We start from the raw sequence: 8,534 nt of genomic DNA on the forward strand, positions 1-8,534 counted from the left end.
TGTTCAAAATGATAGTGTTACTGGAATAGAGAATCCCCTGTAGAAGAAAGATAAGGACCAGAAAAAAAAAAAACCCAAAACATTTGTTTTTGTTTCGTTTTGTTTTTATTTCACAGAATAATGACGGGACGCTACGGGAGTATGCAAGTGTCATCGAAGAACATCCAATCACTATGGAACCATGTTATCTTCATGGTGACGATAAGTATGACTAGTTTCCGAGAATATCTTCAGGTTGTAATCAACGTCCGATATAGAGTTCGTGTGTTCCTTTTTGCAACACTGAATATTAGAATCCTTTCTTAGGCTGGAATTTTGTACAGGTAGGCGATTCAATTCTTTCCTCAGGATATCAAAACTGGAAACCTGTTTCCAACGGAGGGGAATAGGAGTACTTATTTTCATGAATGTTTGTTTTGTTTTTCTTCTGACTCCGACAAAAAAAAAAAAAAAAAACACGACACCGTTATTTTAGGTACACTGGGAGGTTGTTCTTCAGTGACATTGGGATAGATTATCATTTGTCTGTTCATTTGTTTGTTTGGTTTTTTTCAGTTATGTATAGCCATAAGATTTCAAAAACAATTGTAGGGAGATATTACTCTAAAAGGGGATATCACCAAACAATGCTTTGATCTTGGAAGGATGCAGCTTTGGAGAAATTGTTTTCACAATATTGTTAAAATCTCTCGCTTTAATGTATGCCTTGATTTTCGATTTGTTTGTTTGTTTTTGTCAACATTTGAATGTTACTCTAGAATGAACTTAATACTTGCAAGACAATGCACGTAAAGCACGAAATGCGGAGAATATTGGTATTCCTCAGTATTTGCTAATAAATTTCAAGAACAAATGTGACACTGCACCTCAAAACAAACAAAAAGTCGCCAGACATGAATTTTTAGTTAAGACCATATTTTGAAAGAGCAGACTTTAAGCTTTAAAATGATGTATAACTCAAATCAAATGGACTCTCCTAACCTATCTAAATATTGGAAAGAAAGCACAAACTCAGGAAAAGTGTGAACTGAGAAAAGAGGCTCTGAAGTACAGTATCTATTCAAGCGCTTAATCTTTACCAAACCCTGCTGGCTGTGCGATGAATGGGACAAAAAAAAAAAAAAAAAAAAAACAGGAAGTAAACCACCAGAGTAACAACAATGAAGGGATTATTAGATTAAACTGAAATTAAGCATGCCTCATTAACACATTCTGACCATAATCAATGCCAACTTTCAAAGCAGTAGCGCTATCTTTTCAAAAGTTATTAGAGTTGAAAGTGAAGAGTGTGGACAAGGTTTTTCAGAAATGAAAAAGGGATTCTAAAGACACACCTAATTACACTATTCTACCAAAAATGTTCGAGATAAACTGCTAAAAAAACACACTTTCCCGCCCGTTTTATGATACCAAATTTTAGCATAATGTAAAAGAAGACCCGCTCTTTCAGAAAATATGAAAAAGTCAAGTTCGGCTAGGTTGACCCAATTGACTTATTTTCAGTCCTCACGCAAAATCAGTGTGTGCGACTTTATGTTCGTTTTGAGGTGCACGGTCACAAATTCTACCCATCTTGATGAATTCGGGGTCCTATACGATGACATCATGTGTGTTGGTCCAAGCCTATTATTCACACACAAATACGAAACATAAATACCAACGTCGTTTCACACACACACACACACACACACACTCTCTCTCTCTCTCTAAATTATTCTTTATCCATGAGGCATCGTTATTAATGATGTTGTTGTTAAAGAGGACCGTATGGATATAGTTATGTAGAAAACCCAAGCTAAAGGCACATCCCGTTGGAAAATGCAACGACCGATATTTCAAGTGATCACTTATCTAAACAATTTCTGTTTTACAGATAGAAAGCTTTCACTCTCCTTGAACAAAGACCTTACGGTGTCTACTGGATTGTTCAGTCAACTACAAATGGTACGTTCAGAATGCTATGACATTTGTTAAAACGATATGTTTGTTTGTTTGTTTTTTCCTCAAAAGAATGCGCAGTTATTTCTTTTGTAGATTTAAATCATTACGTTTTATATTTTTTTTTTTCGATTAATCTTTCCTAATCTGTTTTCCCTTACGCTTTCATAACCAATGATAATCCTGGTACCTTCAAACATCAAACTGATTATTTTGTAATTGTTGCAGGTTAATTCTTTAAGGAAATAAATAATTACTCGTTAACGTTAGACAACATAAGTGATCGTGCTTACTGGACTTCCGAAAACTTATTTTGTCTTGATCTGTCAGTTAAATTCTATCTTGAATGCAATTTTTTACCTTGCAGCTGATTTTGCTCTCTTCTCCTTCGTTTTCTTTATGTTTTTTTCATAATCATCCTCTTTCTATCTCTCTCTTCCCCCGCCTTTATTCTTGTGCTTGTAATTGTTTCATTGTTTTCTCTTGTTAGAAAGACAATGTTTATTTGCCCGTGAAGTGCAGCCAAAAATGACCGCCTTTCATAAGATATACTATCATAATTAGCATGGAAACATGCACACAAACATACTGCAAGGGGGCACTGACCGTTGCCTGCATTACTTTATTTAACCTTCAATCTATTTGTTTCAGTTGGTTTTTTTTTTCTCATTTTTTTGTTGTTGATTGTTATTGCAATTGTCAATTCCCAGAATTCAACAGTAGATTTGTTCATCGGGAAAGACGTTAATGAGAATTATCTGGAAGGAGTCATTGATGAGGTAGGCCTACATTAAAAAAACAAACAAACCAAGAAACAAATACTATCCTTTACACTGATGCCCTCATATAGGTTCCCCTGCCAATTCTATAAAACAATTATAATTATCAATTTTCGTTTTATGCGAAATCAAATTCATGTGTTTAAAGCGGTTTGACTTTGGCCAAACGATTTCATGTTTAGTGCTTCAAAATTTGTTTTTAGCACTCACGTTGCTGGTTGCAGAGATAAAATCTGGATGTCATGTTCACCTGTATTTTCAGTTAGCCTATAGAGACATTGCCGACGATTAGGCCTATTAGTCTTGCGGATGGTAACGCCATAAGCTTGACTGACTGAAGTCACTTCTTGGCAGTTTAAGCTCTCATCTTTAAATAACCAGATAATATTGGTCACAGGAAAATACAACGACAAGTACTAGTAATGCTCTCCCTGTGCTTTCTTATTATAGTACTCTTATTTCAGCAATTTAGCTCTGCTGCAGAGCATCATCGACACAGTCTTCTTTTCTGTTCTTTCCGTTTGTTTGTTTTCTGTTATCTAAATGTGGATTGGGATGGGATATAGGAGAGGAATGCGGCATCCAACGCCTGCACGTTTAGGTCCACTTTTTTTTTAAATCAATTTGACTGAATAAATTCTTTGAACGTCCTTCCTGTTTTATTAGTGCTCGTTTGTTTGTTTGTTTTTTCTGCTTATTGCTCGTTCATGTTGACTCATCCTCAGACCAGAGTGTGGCAGCTATCCTTCAAGGACTCCCGCGATCTACAAAACGCAGCTTGGAAGTTGGGCGATAGAAAAGAAGATAAAGGAGATGGGGTGGCATTGTACTACAACATGGACACTGATGCAGATGGTAAATCTAATCTATGTAGAAACAGTACATTAAAGGCAACGGAAATAATCTTCGTAATCACCCACCCACACACACACTACACTCCACAGACACACGAACACACACGAACACACAAAGAATTATACATATACATGTATGTCTATTCATAATAATATCTACATTTATGTTTATATCTGCTAAATGATTTGCTGTTTTTTTTTTTTGTTTTTTTTTTTTGCGCATGTAAATTGCGGTCAGTGCTGGTTGGTGCGATCGAACAATACAGACCCAACAGCATATGAAATGACACGAATCTTTAACCTAAAGAATCCATATGAAAAGGGAGAACGGCAGATACTGCTGGCCAGTAAAGACTGCACGTTTCATATCATGTTATTTATTATTTCATCATCATCATAATAGTTATTATTATCATAAGTAGTACTAGTAATAATAGTAGTAGTGGTATTTATTTCTTTTTCTTTCCTTGTTCCCAAGTTGCCGATAAACGGAAGTATCAATGGAAATGTCCTTGATTATCAAATCTTATATTCTTTTTAAGTCAGATAATGACCTAAGAATACTGCTTGTGTTCCTTTTATGTGGTGAAAAGAGATGACAAAAGCATTATCTGGAGCGACGAATTTTAGGACTAAAGTATTTTATGGTTTTCATCACATACTTGAAGCGAAACTTTATAATACTTAAATTGAATTGTGATGAAAATACGGTCTACTCGACTATGTTGTCTACAATTTATGTCGATTAATTTCCTCATTTACCTTTTTTTTTTTTTTTGCCCGATAGATTCCAAATTACTTATAGACCAGACTGGGTACGGACATGATGGCTACATCATTGGGAATGCTTCTTTTGTCCAAAGCGATGTAGCATCCGCGCGGCATGCCATGGAATTCGAAGGCAAGAAGCGGAGGTGGTGAAGAAAACGCTCATCTGGAATCTGAACTCTCAAGTCTGCGTCTTACTTTTTGGGAAGTGCCATTACAAAAATACCGGGAAGAACCTCAGAAGAATGCACGTTGAAAATGTGATAAAATGATGCATAATCGTAACTACGGCGGCATGTCTAGATTAACAGGATAAAGTGGCGCGTTATTTTTACAGGTAAAACACGTAAGGGGATAAACTTCTCCTCCTAACGGGATTCACTCCTCCAGTGGAGAATATTGTAAAAACGACTATATACATGGTATGTTAAGTCATATTCACTGTAACACTTTAACATAATCATTAATACTCTATAAAGTGAATAATGCAATATGTTTCTGTCAGCATAAATATGATTATGATATCTTGTTACCTCTTTTTCCATGTGTCACTGCGAATCAAGGAGAAAATTGAATGATATTTGTACAAGGTATAAACAGTATTTGATTTCGGTTTCTAACATGCTTTGGCTAGATAACGAGGAACATTTTAATTTGAAATATGAAAGCTCATGTAATTCCAAAAGGAATTCACCGTTTCTTTGATAAAAATTGGTTAGGAAATGGCTGTGATATCCGAAACAGAATGAACCCACCTTTTTTTTTTTTAACCGTCTTTTTGTTTAAATTTGTTTTTGGATTTTCACCAATTTTAAATCAAATAAATTTTGAATTCCTCTTAAAATAATATCCTCTGTACTATCTTATGAGTGATTTCTTGATACCTAACAAAAAGTTAAAAGCTCAATCCTCATCTCAACCATTACTATACCATCCCTTGAAATAGTTTCTCCTTGGCGGAGGTAATGAGGTTGGTGGAACAGCAGAGAATGGAAAGCATACTATCAATGATATTACTTTAAAGTTCCGATGGGGGATCGAAAGACGTAATGTCATTGAGAAACATAGCAGGAAGCATGAAGCTGTTGGTTTTTCATCACTGGAATATAAGTTTATCATCAGCCGATTGATCATGTGCATCGAGGTGTAATAGCCTACTTGGCGGTGGTCTCCGAGTATTAATAAACCAAGAATGGCTGGTCTTTTAACCTGTAACCCTGCAAATTTGGGTCCTCGACTGTTGAAGTCGGATAGCCGACGTTATTTTTGTCTGGTATGTAATTTGCATGAATAATCATTTTGATTTTTGTTTTGTTTGCTTGGTCGATTTCCAAATAAATGTCACTGTGGTTGCATTTTGCGTATGCGACACAGAGACCATCAAGCTATGCGGAGTGATCCCCCTCCCCCCACAGAGACCCTCATTCCTGTCTGAATGTGTGTTTAAAGCTGTTTAACCCATTGGGAAGGTCTGATTTTGCTACAACACCATTTCCCACAGACGCTTGATCGAGTATACTCTGTACTCGTCCTCTAGGGTTAAAGTTCACCTGCTTAAAGGACATTTAGTCCACCTTCATATACGGATTGATTGAATGCAGCAATATTAGAAGAACACATCAGTGAAAGTTTGGGGAAAATCGGACAATCCGTTCAAAAGTTATGAATTTTTAAAGTATCTGCGTAGTCACTGCTGGATGAGAAGACTACTACAGTGTATGATGTCATATGCGTACAACCATTATAAAGAAAATAAAAAGAGAATTTCACAAAACTTTACTTTTTGAATAAGTGCACCTTTCTTCGACTTGTTACTGACATATTAGGTCAAGGGTAATGTTATTCTCCCTGCCTTCTGAAAGAGAGAAGTCAAGTGTTCTTTTGTTATGCGAGAAAAGTGAAAATAAAATATTATGTTGAATTTTCTTTATCCTTTCTATAATAATTACTTATATCGTTGTACTCATGTGACATCACAAGCTATGGTAGTCTTCTCATCCAGCCTTGAGTGAGCAAAAACTTAAGAAATTCATAACTTTTGAACGGATTGTCCGATTTTCCTCAAACTTTCAATGATGTGCTCTACTAATATTGCTGCATTCACTCAACGCACATGTCTATGTAGGTGAACTTGTCCTTTAAGTTTCCGTATTATGCTACCGTCATAAGCCAAGAAGTGAGAGCCGAGTGTTTATATTGTAAATCTCCGTCTCCTAATTATCTTTAAAGACAGGTGAAGATGGCAGGCAGTACAGATAAGTGAGAAATAGAAAGTTATCATCACAGCCTATTACGGTATACAGACTAAGAACAAAAACAACAATACCCGGGTAAGCGCAATAGAAGTTCTCAATTCCTCTGACCCCTAGTGTGGAGTCGATGCGTCATGGAGGGGATGATCACGTAACAGGTATTTGGGAGTAAGTTTGACATATTCGCCATTCGCTCCAGCGGTGATGTTGGGGCCCATGTTTTCTAACTGTTGGTTGATGTTTGGACACATGTGGCCTTTTCCATAACAGGTATCTATATACGGAATCGAAAAAGAAAATGAACACTCAAACCAATTGTAAGATAGAGAAGAGTGTGTCAAAACACACAATAAGATCCCTACAAACTACACAGAAAAGCATGCAAGATAGAAAAAGAATTAAGTATTAATGTCAATAGAGGTTTTTTTCTTTTCCAAAACCAAAATAAGGCCACCCCCTAAAATGGGAATTCGCATTTGCTTGGAGACTACAGGTGGAAACCTGTTGGCAACTCTCAATTACTGGTTACGTCGCGAGTTGGTCGCAGTGACGTCTCCATGACATCCTTAGCGCTGTAATGTAGCCTGCTGGTTAGAATGAAAATGTAGCAATCAATGCCTTTCATCTCTCATTTTTATTCACTGATAATGAACGTAGGAAAGAATGTGCTCAACAGAGATTGCAGCTAGAAACTGGTTATGTAACACAATATTCACTGTCGAAAACATTAACAGGGGGATAATGTTTTCAATAAAACTTGATATAAAAACAAACATACTATGAAACCAAAAACTATTAACAGAAAAGTTGCTTTCGTATCTTACAAACCAAAAACTTCGAAATGTAGATTTTGTACAGTTAACCTTTAATAGAAGGAACCTAACTCTGTGATCCGCAACAATGGTGACGCAAGCAAGGTGTTAAAGCTGAGCGTCTTTGTTTTTAGTAAACACATCATGGAATAAGCCATGTATTTTGACATGTCTGACCTTTAGACACCATGTACACTTCAATTCCCCCAATACAGTATATCGTAGTTCAGTCATAAGTTATCGTCGTTTAATCTGTTCTTCTGTATTGTTCAGTATCATCATAATTATGTATCTATTCTTTTATTGTTGTACATGTAACATTAGTTATCTTTGAATAAAGCCAATTTTACCTTTATTGTCTTTAGAAACGAAAAAAAAAAGAAAGAATTGAAGTGATTATTTCATGTTTTCCATAAACAGTGTGAATGAAATTCCAATTTGAAATGTCCTAGATTTTTCTAGCGTTTTCTACGAATTTCATATGTGACCCTGCACCTCAAAACAAACAAAAAGTCGCCAGACATGAATTTTTAGTTAAGACCATATTCTGAAAGAGCAGACTCTAAGCTTTAAAATGATGTATAATTCAAATCAAATGGACTCTCCTAACCTATCTAAATATTGGAAAGAAAGCACAAACTCAGGAAAAAAGTGAACTGAGAAAAGAGGCTCTGAAGTACAGTGTCTACTCAAGCGCTTAATATTTACCAAACCGTGCTGGCTGTGCGATTAATGGGACAAAAAACAGGAAGTAAACCACCAGAGTAACAACAATGAAGGGATTATTAAATTAAATGAAATTAAGCATGCCCCATTAACACAATCTGTCCATAACGAATGCCAACTTTCAAAGCAGTAGCACTATCCTTTCAAAAGTTATTAGAGCTGAAAGTGAAGAGTGTGGCGAGGTATTTCAGAAATGAAAAGGGGAATCTAAAGACACACCTAATCACACTATTCTACCAAAAATGTTCGAGATAAACTGCTAAAAAACACACTTTCCTGCCCGTTTTATGATACCAAATTTTAGCATAATGTAAAAGAAGACCCGCTCTTTCAGAATATATGAAAAAGTCAAGTTCGGCTAGGTTGACCCATTTCACTTATTTTCAGTCCTCACACAAAATCAGT

The 8,534-nt window shown here is 35.9% G+C and overlaps 1 long non-coding RNA gene across 1 annotated transcript; it reads left to right on the top strand.

The window, feature by feature from the left end:
* The first annotated feature begins 1,898 nt into the window (after positions 1-1,898).
* On the top strand, positions 1,899-3,508 carry LOC140226586 (uncharacterized). The gene is made up of 3 exons (XR_011900986.1): positions 1,899-1,944; positions 2,649-2,717; positions 3,443-3,508. It is a non-coding gene; the product is annotated as an uncharacterized lncRNA (long non-coding RNA).
* The last annotated feature ends 5,026 nt before the right edge of the window (positions 3,509-8,534 follow it).

This window comes from Diadema setosum, chromosome 3 (assembly GCF_964275005.1).
Source record: "Diadema setosum chromosome 3, eeDiaSeto1, whole genome shotgun sequence".
NCBI lineage: Eukaryota > Metazoa > Echinodermata > Echinoidea > Diadematoida > Diadematidae > Diadema > Diadema setosum.